This window comes from Schistocerca piceifrons, chromosome 1 (assembly GCF_021461385.2).
Source record: "Schistocerca piceifrons isolate TAMUIC-IGC-003096 chromosome 1, iqSchPice1.1, whole genome shotgun sequence".
In the NCBI taxonomy this organism is placed as follows: Eukaryota; Metazoa; Arthropoda; class Insecta; order Orthoptera; family Acrididae; genus Schistocerca; species Schistocerca piceifrons.
In genome coordinates this window covers 619,456,557-619,468,658 of record NC_060138.1, presented here as the reverse complement: position 1 = coordinate 619,468,658, position 12,102 = coordinate 619,456,557, and the positions used below count along the sequence as shown (strand labels likewise).

Sequence of the window (12,102 nt, the reverse complement as noted above, 5' to 3'; positions counted from 1 at the left end):
ACAAAAATGATGATTAGTACTATTAAACAACACAATTGAGAAATGGTGAAATGTTTATATAAAATATGTTACAACACATTTATTAAGACAAATGAGTACCTTTCTTCACATACTGAACGCGCAAGCGCATGAAAAAAAGGATGTATTTATAAGAATGGAAGTCAAATTAAAATGTAAGTAAACTATTTGTTATTTCCAAAGCAATTGCCATAAGTGTTAATATGCAGGGTGAGCACAAAGTCTTGCCCTGATTATTACAATTTGTTACAGAATAACTGTTTGACATAATAATTTTCATTTGATGTCATTACATACGCTAGTGTTATTAGTTTTTAAGACCACTTACGTTAGTAAACCTCAACGTGTGCTCCCTTGGTAGCTCACAGAATATCGAAGCGGTATTCCAGTGCCCACCAGGTGTTTCGTAACATGTTCTGTCACTGTACCTACAGCAGCTTGTATCCTGGCTTTCAGTTTGTCAACGTTAGCAACTGGTGTGACGAAGACTCTGTCCTTGATATAGCCCCAGAAAAAAAAGTCAAGGGGCCTCATGTCTGGAGAGCGGCGTAATGCCTGGAGAGGGAAGTAATGTCCGGGTCGGTGGATTGAAGGAACAGTCCAACATCTTGGCCACCCCACTCTCCAGACATTAAGCCCTTTGATTTTATTTATTTTTTTTTTTTTTTTTTTCTGGGGCTATATCAAGGACAGAGTCATCATCACTCCAGTTGCTGACGTCAACAATCTGAAGGCTAGGATACAAGCTGCTCGACATTCTCCAAACTATCAAGGAAGCACACGTTGAGGTTTAATAATGTAAGTGGTCTTAAAAAACAACTAGTAACACTAACCTATCAAATGTAACTTATTATGTCAAACGGTTATTCTGTTATAAATTTTTATAATCAGGGCAAGAGTTTGTGCTCACCCTATATTTATACTATAGTGAGACAAGACGGTCAGTCCCTTAATGAAAAAATGTTTGTAGTGCCTATGGAACCATGACTGTACCTGGGCCTGCACCTCTTCATCCAAAGCAAATCGACAGCCACAAACATCTTCATGGTCAAAAATATGGAAATTAGAATGGAGGATGCGTAAGGACTTCCTGCAAAACTCCTACAGTGTAGTCAAAATGGCATTATCCTGTTGCAGGATAATACCCACTCACTTGTTGTCAAGGCTATTTTATGAAACTACATTGCAGAAGTTTCATTAGAAAGCCTTTACACATCCTCCATTACGTTCTAATCTCTACCATGAGACTTCCATATTTTTTGAGCCCTGGAGAAACACATTTGAGGCCATCAATTTGCTTCGATGAAGAGGTGGATGCCGGGGTACAATCATGGTTCCATAGCCAACTGCAAACATTTTCCATGAAGACAATGGCCATCTTTTCTCACAGTGGTTATCACTTTTGAAATAGTAAACAGTTTACTTACCTTTTTTCACCCATCTGTCTCACTTTCATCTGACTTCCTCTTATTCGTATGTATAGCGGATAGGCAAAAATATTAACATTAAAAGTGCAACACACTCCCATGTCTTATACATTGTATGAAAACAGTTAATGTGAAAAACAGCTTAAAGCCATCTCAGAAATGATAAATACAGGTCCTATATAATGTCCAAGTGAATATTATTAAGTTTTTCCTGCAAAAATACTGACAAGTGCAAGTAATGATGATGCAGGTGGATACTAATCATGCATCCTTCTCTCCAAAGTAGACCACGAATGCTCAATAATATTGAGATCTGGTGACAGCAGTGGCCAGCGGAGATGTGACAATTCATGCCTATGCTGGTAAAACCAGTCCCGGATGAAGTGAACTGTCTGAACAGAGGCCTGTCGTCTCAGAACACAGCATCCCCATTGGGGAACAAACACCGTACCCTGTGATGGACCTGACCAGCCAAAATGGTAAAAAGACATCCAACGAATGATATTCTCCCACTGCCCCACAGTCCACATTTTATGGCTTTGGCACCATGTTTCCTTGTTACCAGCATTTACATCACTGATGAGTGGATTTGGAATTGTAGCTTCCCCTGCAATTCCCTTTACCTGCAGCTCTCTTGCTGTTGTTTTTGTACTGACAGGATTCACAAGTGTGACATTCAGTTCACCAGTGACCTTTACATCTGTTGTCCTCTTTATTTTTCATCACAATCTGAATTCAATGACAGTCTGTCACTTCACTCATGACACACTTTCATCTGTGTTGTGACTCGGTGAATGGTGTCTTTCCACTTTGTCTGTGTGTGGCATAAATCTTCAATAAGGTGCCTCTTGAAACATCAAATGCTTCGTCGACCTTAGTTATGGAAGCAAATTGCCCATGTGTGGATTCATTTAGCTCCAACATAATACACTCGCAACTAAACAACAGAACACTATTCTCGTCTCAACTGCCATTTGTAACATATTGAGGATATACCACAGGTGCTGTTCGTGGCCAAATACAACAGTGCAACTTGTCTTCACTAACACCAGCATATCCTGTGGTATTTCCAAATTTTTTGTCCAATGTATGTATGTATGTATGTATTTTGTCTATGTATGTATGCCCAAAATCTCCTTCTAAACCACTGGATATCAATTTCACGCAAATTTGGTATACATACTGCTTGCTATATGAGAATCTGCAGTGTGGGGGGTTAGAACATCTTAGCTGCCATGGCAGCGGAGATATGGGCAAAAAGACGTTTTTCTAAATAAATAAAAAAAAACATGAAATGCAAGTTGTCTTGCATAACAAGTGAGTTGTGTGCATAGTCTCAGCATACCTTGCAGAGGCTACACATGTGGATGGGCACAGTTGACAAGAGAGAGGAGAGGGAGGAGATGGATAGTGAGAGAGGAGGGAAAATGGTGGACAGTGAAAGGTGTGAGGAGGAGACAGACAGAAAAGAGTGCGGGAGGTGACAAATGAGAGAGATGAGGGGAGAAAGAGATGGACAGACAAAGAGGAGAAGATGGACAGAGAGAGAGAGGGGGGGAGGCTGGGGGAGATGGACAGAAAGAGGGGGAGGCTGGGGGAGATGGAGGGGGGGACAGAGAGGGGGGAGGTTGGGGAGATGGATAGAGAGTGGGGGTTGAGGGCAGGGAAGATGGACTGAGAGAGGGGTGAGGGCGGGGGAGATGGACAGAGAGAGGGGCGAGGGCGGGGGAGATGGACAGAGAGAGGGGCGAGGGCGGGGGAGATGGACAGAGAGAGAGAGGGGGGGAGGGCACGGGAGTCGGACAGAGAGAGAGGGAGGAGAGCAGGGGAGATGGACAGAGAGAGAGGGGGGAGGGCAGGGGAGATGCACAGAGAGAGAGGGGGGAGGGCCGGGGAGTTGGACAGAGAGGGGAAGGGATGGGGAGATGGACAGAGAGAGGAGAAGGGATGGGGAGATGGACAGAGAGAGGAGAAGGGATGGGGAGATAGACAGAGAGAGGGGGAGGGAGGGGGAGTTGAACAGAGAGAGGGGGAGGGAGGGGGAGTTGAACAGAGGGAGGGGGAGTTGAACAGAGAGAGGGGGAGGGAGGGGGAGTTGAACAGAGAGAGGGGGAGGGAGGGGAAGATGGACAGATGGAGGGGGAGATGGACAGAGGGAGGAAGGGAGGGGGAGATTGAGAGGGAGATGGGGAGGGAGGGGGAGATGGAGAGGGAGAGAGGGAAGAAGAGATGGACAGGGACGGGGTAGGGAAGAGGAGACGGACAGAGAGAGAGGGGGGAGGGAAGAGGAGACGGACAGAGAGAGAGGGAGGAGGCAAGAGGAGGTGGACAGAGACAAGAGAAGGAGGGGGAGATGGGCAGCGAGATGGGAGAGGCGGAGACAGACATTGTGCGGGCCAAGGAGGGAGGTGGACAGAGACAGGGGAAGGAGAAGATGGACAGAGATGGAGAGGTAGGGCAGAGGAGATGGTCAGAGAGAGAGAGTGATTTGGGGGCGTAGGAGACGGACAGAGAGTTGGGGGAGTAGGAGACGGACAGAGAGTGGGGTAGGGTAGGAGACAGACAGATAGAGGGGGGAGTAGGAGACAGACAGATAGAGGGGGGAGTAGGAGACAGACAGAGAGAGGGGGGAGGACTAGGTGGACACAGAGAGAGGGGGGAGGACTAGGTGGACACAGAGAGAGGGGGGAGGACTAGGTGGACACAGAGAGAGGGGGGAGGACTAGGTGGACACAGAGAGAGGGGGAGGAGTAGGTGGACACAGAGAGAGGAGGGAGGAGTAGGTGGACACAGAGACAGGGAGGAGCAGTAGGTGGACACAGAGAGAGGGGGGAGCAGTAGGTGGACACAGAGAAAGAGGGGAGCAGTAGGTGGACACAGAGAAAGAGGGGAGCAGTAGGTGGACACAGAGAAAGAGGGGAGCAGTAGGTGGACACAGAGAGAGGGGAAGGGAGACATGAACAGAGAGCGGATGGAAGTAGATGAGCAGAGAGAGGGTGGGAGTAGAAGAGCAGAGAGAGGGTGGAGGAGATGAGCAGAAAGAGGGCTGGAGGAGATGAACAGAGAGGGAGGGGGAGGGGGAGATCAACAGAGAGTGTGGGAGCAGGAAAAAATTAGCAGAGAGAGGCTGGAGTGAAAAGCAGATAGGCTGACGGCGGGAGGAAGGGGGGTAGGGGGAGGAGGAGGAGGAGGAGGAGGAGGAGATGGGTGGAGTGAAAGGGGGAGGGAGAAAGAGGAGGAGGAAACAGGTAGAGGGAAAGGGGGAGGGAGAAGGAACACGAGGAGGAGACAGGTAGAGGGAAAAGGGGAGGGAGAGGGAGGAGGAGGAGGAGGAGGAGGAGGAGGAGACAGGTAGAGCAAAAGGGGGGTAGGAGGAGGAGATGGGTAGAGTGAAAGGGGTGAGGAGGGGGGGAGGACGAGGGGGGGAGGAGGAGGAGGAAGAGGAGGAGATGGGAAGGGGAAAGGGGGAGGAGGATCAGATGTATAGAACAAAAGGGGGCCGAGGAGGCATGTAGACCAACACCTTCAACCTATTACCCTATATGAAAGTTACCAACCATTTCCTCAACTACTCTCCACAGTTCCAGTCCCTTTACCACACGGTGCCCTGCTCGTCAATATTGATGCCACCTCCCTGTACACTAACATTCCTAATGCCCATGGCCTTACTGCTATCGAACACTACCTTTCCAGACGCCCTATGGATTCCAAACCAATAACCTCCTTCCTAGTCTCCATGACCAACTATATCCTCACCCACAATTACTTCTCCTTTAAAGGCACTAACTACGAACAAATCCACAGTATGGCTATGGGCACCTGCATGGCACCATCCTATGCTAACCTATTCATGGGCCATCTAGAGGAATCCTTCCTAAAAACCCAGAATCCAAAACCCCTCACCTGCTTCAGATTCATTGATGACATCTTTGCTATCAGGATTGAAGGTGAGGACACCTTATTCACATTCCTCCAGAGTCTTAAGAACTTCTCGGCAACTTCCTAGATGTTGACCTTCACCTCAGAGATGGCTACATCAGTACCTCCATCCATATCAAACCTACTAACCACCAGCAATACCTCCACTTCGACAGCTGCCACCCATTCCATACCAAGAAGTCCCTTCCGTACAGCCTAGCCACCTGTGGTCGACGCATCTGCAGTGATGAGCAGTCCCTCTCAAAATATACCAAGGGTCTCACTGATGCCTTTACTGACCGTAATAATCCTCCCACCCTTGTACAAAAACAAATCTCCCGAGCCTTATCTATCCAGTCTTCCACTACCACCCAAAGTCCTACAGTCCGGCCACAGAGGAGCATTCCCCTCGTAACTCAGTACCATCCGGGACTGGAACAACTCAATTACATTCTCCGCCAGGGTTTCGATTACCTCTCGTCGTACCCTGAAATGAGAAATGTACAGCCCACTATCCTTCCCACCCCTCCTACCATTGTATTCCGCTGTCCACCAATCCTACACAATATACTCGTCCATCCTTAGACAACCCCTGCTCCCAGTCCTTTACCTCATGGTTCATACCATACCATACCATAAAAGGAGGTTGTATACATGGAAGAAACCTGGAGATACTGAAAGGTTTCAGACAGATTATATAATGGTACGACAGACATTTAGGAACCAGGTTTTAAATTGTAAGACATTTCCAGGGGCAGATGTGGACTCTTGATCACAATCTACTGGTTATGAACTGTAGATTAAAACTAAAAAAACTGCAAAAAGTTGGGAATTGAAGGAGATGGGACCTGGATAAACTGCCTGAACCAGAGGTTGTAGAGAGTTTCAGGGAAGGCAGCAGAGGTTCAAGTAGGTAAAAAGACAAGGGCTAGAAGAAATCCTTGGGCAACAGAAGAAATACTGAATTTAACTGATGAAAGGAGAAAATACAAAAATGCAGTATATGAAGCAGGCAAAAAGGAATACAAACGTCTCAAAAACAGCATCGACAGGAAAAGCAAAATGGCTAAGCAGGGATGGCTAGAGGACAAATGTAAGGATGTAGAGGCATATATCACTAGGGGTAAGATAGATACTGGTTACAGGAAAATTAAAGACACCTTTCGAGAAAAAAGAACCACTTGCATGAGTATCAAGTGCTCAGATGGAAACCCAGTTCTAAGGAAAGAAGGGAAAGCAGAAAGGTGGAAGGAGTATATAGAGGGTCTATACAAGGGCAATGTTCTTGAGGACAATATTGCGGAAGTGGAAGAGGATGTAGATGAAGACGAAATGGGAGATATGATACTGGGTGAAGAGTTTGACAGAGCACTGAAAGACCTAAGTCAAAACAAGGCCCCGGGAGTAGATAACATTCCATTAGAACTACTGATAGCCTTGGGATAGGCAGCCCTGACAAAACTCTTCCGTCTGGCGGGCAAGATGTATGAGACAGGCGAAATACCCTCAGACTTCAACAAGAACATAATAATTCCAATCCCAAAGAAAGCAGGTGTTGACAGATGCGAAAATTACCGAACTATCAGTTTAATAAGTCATGGCTGCAAAATACTACCATGAATTCTTTACAGATGAATGGAAAAACTCGTAGAAGCTGACCTCGGGGAAGATCAGTTTGGATTCCGTAGGAATGTTGGTACACGTGAGGCAATACTGACCCTACGACTTATCTTAGAAAATAGATTAAGGAAAGGCAAACCTATGTTTCTAGCATTTGTAGATATAGAGAAAGATTTTGACAATGTTTACTGGAATACTCTCCTTCAAATTCTGAAGTTGGCAGGGGTAAAATACAGGGAGCAAAAGGATATTTACAGTTTGTACAGAAACCAGATAGCAGTTATAAGAGTCGAGATGCTTGAAAGGGAAGTAGTGGTTGGGAAGGGAGTGAGACAGGGTTGTAGCCTATCCCCGATGTTATTCAATCTGTATATTGAGCAAGCAGTAAAGGAAACAAAAGAAAAATTTGGAGTAGGAATTAAAATCCATGGAGAAGAAATAAAAACTTTGAGATTCGCCAATGACAAAAGCAAAATGAGGATAATGGAATGTAGTCGAATTAAATCAGGTGATGCTGAGGGTATCAGATTAGGAAATGATAAGCTTAAAGTAGTAAATGTGTTTTGCTATTTGGAGAGCAAAATAACTGATGATGGTCGAAGTAGAGAGGATATAAAATGTAGACTGCCAATGGCAAGGAAAGCGTTTCTGAAGAAGAGAAATTTGTTAACATCGAGCATAGATTTAAGTGTCAGGAAGTCTTTTCTGAAAGTATTTGTATGGAGTGTAGCCATGTATGGAAGTGAAACATGGACGATAAATAGTTTGGACAAGAAGAGAATAGAAGCTTTCGAAATGTGGTGCTACAGAAGAATGCTGAAGATCAGATAGGTAGATCACGTAACTAATGATGAGGTACTGAACAGAATTGGGGAGAAGAGGAACTTGTGTCACAACTTGACTAGAAGAAGGGATCGGTTGGTAGGACATAGTCTGAGGCATCAAGGGATCACGAATTTAGTATTGGAGCGCAATGCAGAGGGTAAAAATCATAGAGGGATACCAAGAGATGAATACACTAAACAGATTCAGAAGGATGTAGGTTGCAGTAGGTACTGGGAGATGAAGAAGCTTGCACATGATAGAGTAGCATGGAGAGCTGCATCTAACCAGTCTCTGAACTGAAGACCACAACTCACGTACTTCAAAAATAAAGATCTAGCAAATACACACCATTTTTTTTTACGTTAGGTAGTGTAAAAGTAATGGGAAATATCATGTTGGCATCTAAAACTACTACTGGAGTAGAGTTCATTGGAAATTGTAGGGGTGTTTATATTACATGATTTATGTAGAACCCCATTTCCTTATGCAGGATATCAACTGTAATTTTATGATTATAATATGGAATGCCCAGAGTTAAGGAAAAAGGGCAAAATTCTGTTTCAGCATTCAATAACTGTCAGTTACCAATATTAGTAAACTACTGCCCTCAGATTTTGCCAATTTTAATGGGAACACGGAAAATGCCAAACTTCACAATGTTTCGCAAAAGCTGCCAATTTTGCATAATCACACTAAAAAGTGCAGATGTTGTGTTATTTTTGTCTTTATTATTTACACAAAATTTTCCTGTCACTAGCTACGTGGCACCAGATGTCAACACAGGTTGCACAATTCCTGTAAATTATGGACTGGTGATTCTTGGGTGCAGAGCTGCTGTCCAGAAGCAACTTAGTTGTGTTCCATTGAGTTCAAGTCAGGCAAATTTGATAACTGAGACATCGTGCCCCTCAAGCCACTGTACCATGGTTCTCGTCTTGTGAGATGGACAGCTAACCTGCTGGAAGGTGCCATGGCCATCAGGGACAACAAATAGGAAGACATGCAAAAGGGCTGCAAGAATGTTCATGTAGTCCACAGCAGTTTGGTGTCTTCAACTGCTATCACAGGTCCATCTAGGCCCACATGAAAGTCACCCCCATCTCATGTTACTGCCCCCAGTGGCCTGCATCTACAGCCCAGTGCACATTTTGAGAATCCATTCGTCTGGATGCTAGCATATCTGAAAACAACAACAGATCTGGTCTAACGAGACACATGATTCATCCATGGTCCGATTTTAATAATCCTGTGCCCACTGCAATCGTAACTGACCATGTCGTCAGGTCAATATGGAAACAGGTGGAGTCATCTGTTGCAGAGCCCCATGTTCTACATTTTGTGCTGAACAGAGTGCTCCAAAATATTTCTGGTTGCACCAGCATTGTATTCCGTTACCACATTTTCCTCTAGCCACTCCTGCTTAGCCATTTTGCATTTACAATCTATCTCATTTTCTTGACGTTTGTATTCCCTTTCACCTGCTTATTTACCGTATTTTTTATTTCATCCTTTCATCGATTAAATTCAATGTCTCTTGTGTCACCCAAGGATTTCTTCTAGCCCTAGTCTTCTTACTTACTTGATCCTCTGCTGCCTTCAATATTTCTTCTCTCAAAGCTATCCATTCTTCTTCTATTGTATTTCTGTCTCCTATTCTTGTCAATCATTCCCTAATGCTCCTTCTGAAACTCTCTACAACCTCTGGTTCTTTCAGTTTATCCAGGTCCCATCTCCTTCATTTCCCAACATTTTGCAATCTCTTCATAAAGTTTTAATCTACAGATCATTACCAATAAACTGTGGTTGAAGTACACTTCTGCCCCTGAAAAGTGTTACAATTTAAAATGTGGTTCCAAAATCTCAGTCTTACCATTATGTAATTAATCCGAAACCTGCCAGTCTCTCCTGGTCTCTTCCACGCATACAACCTTATTTCATAAATCTTAAATGAAGTGTTAGCAATGATAAATTCTATCAGGCAGCTTCCTCTTTCGTTTCTTTCCCTCAGTCCATATTCACCTACTATTTTTCCTTCTCTTCCTTCTCCTACTGTCTTTTTCCAGCCCCATGACTATTAAATATTTGTCTCTCTTAACTATCTGAATAATTTCTTTTATCTGATCATACATTTCTTCAAACTCTTTATCATCTGTGGAGCTAGTTGGCATATAAATTTGTACCATTGTTCTTGGTGACAACTTTATGTCTATCTTGGCTTCAATAATGTAAAAATACCATGAAAAGGAAAGTTGCCGCTTACCATATAGTGGAGATGCTGAGCCACAATAGCCACAACAAAAAGACTGTCACAAATAAAGCTTTCAGCCCTTAAGGCCTTGCTTTGTAAGGCCTTGTTGTGCCTATCTGTGACTCAGCATCTCCACTATATAGTGAGTGACAACTTTCCTTTTCATAATACTGTTACTTTCCATCCTGGATTTTCCATTGTTTGATTTTTGGCTTCAATAACACATTCACTATGCCATTCATAGTAGCTGATCTGCGGTCCTGTTTTCTTATTCATCATTAAACCTATTCCTGCATTCCCCCTAATTCATTTTGTATTTGTAACCTTTTATTCACCTGATCAAAATTTCTGTTCCTCGTGCCACTGAACTTCACTAATTCCCACTATTTCTAGCTTTAACCTATCCTTTTCCCTTTTTAAATTTTCTAACCTACCTGGCTGATTAAGCACTCTGACATTGCATGCTCCAATCCATAAACACTAGTTCATTCTCCTGAGTAGTCCCCACCCATAGTTCTGAATGAGGGACTATCTTACCTCCAGAATTTTTACCCATGAGGATGCCATCATCATCATTTAACCACACACAGCTGCATGCCCTCAGGAAAAATTACAGCTGTATTGCCCTTGCTTTCAGCTGTTTGCTGTACCACTGACAGCAATGCTGTTTTGGTTAATGTTACAATGCCAGATCAGTCAATCATATGGACTGTTGCCCCTGCAACTCTCTTCAGGAACCACACTTTTGACTGGCCTCTCAACAGACACCCCTCCATTGTAGTTGCACCTATGGTACGGCTATCGAGGCACACAGTCTTCCGCACCAACTGCAAGGTCCATGGTTCATGGACCAATCTATATAAATAAAAACGTTAAGGTTTTTTTGTTCTTCCAGAAGTTTTTCAACAACTGCTTTGAAATTTTGACACAAAATTTCGTTTGAATGTATATGGATTTTTATATACCTAGTAGGGGCCATATGGTATATAAATATATAAAAATTATATAAAGGGGATACACTGTTAGCAAAAACTTCATGCTCTTTTGTTCAAAACTTGAATCCTTTGAAATTTTGACAAAACATAGCATTTGAATATGCACTTTTCTATATACCTACTGGAGCACCATATGGTACATAAATATATATGACATATATTTATAAATAAAAATGTAATATATATTATAGCAATAATATCGAAAATACAGATTGCCACTCACCATATAGCAGAGATGTTGAATACCAGATAGGCACAACAAAAAGTCTACTAAACAAATAAGCTTTTGGCCAGAAGGCCTTCTGAAACAGATAACACACACACACACACACACACACACACACACGTGCGCGCGCACACACAACCATTGTCATTGTCTCTGGCTGCCAAGGCCAGAGACAGCGGTCAAGTGTGTGTGGGCTGCTTTTGCACGGATGTGCGTATGTATGTTGTCTACTTCCAAAGTAGGCCTTCTCACCAAAAGCTTAGGTGTTTAGTTGTGCCAGTCTGCGACTCAGTGTCTCCGCTATATGTTTGATTTGCAATCTATCCTTTACATAATATAGTCATTATTCTATCCTGTATCTTCCATTGTTTTATACACATTGAAGAGCCAAAGAAACTGGTACACCTGCCTAATATCATGTACGGCCCCCACGGGCATCAGAAGTGCCGCAAAACAATGTGGCGTGGACTCAACTAATGTCTGAAGTAGTGCTGGAGGGAACTGACACTATGAATCCTGCAGGGTTGTCCTTACATCCGTAAGAGTATGAGGGGTGGAGACCTCTTCTGAACACAGGGTGTATACATGGACAAGGAAAAAAAATTCCCAGATTTTTCCCGGATCTCCCAGTTAAATGAACACTTTCTCCCGTGTGATAAACACTTTCTCCTGGGTGAAAATACCCTTTTTCCGTGTTAAGTGACAGTATACGTTCCCTTGGAACTGTAAAATTTATCAATCATTTGAATGGTTATGGTTTTATACAGCGGCTTAGAATTTCCCGGCACTTTAGAAAATGAAACTCAGAGGGAAAAACCATGTTTT

The 12,102-nt window shown here is 43.7% G+C and overlaps 1 protein-coding gene across 1 annotated transcript in view; it reads right to left on the bottom strand.

Moving 5' to 3' along the window:
- Window positions 1-12,102, bottom strand: part of LOC124804238 (pre-mRNA-splicing factor CWC22 homolog) — a 141,071-nt gene that overhangs the window by 75,285 nt on the left and 53,684 nt on the right. The window lies entirely within an intron of this gene.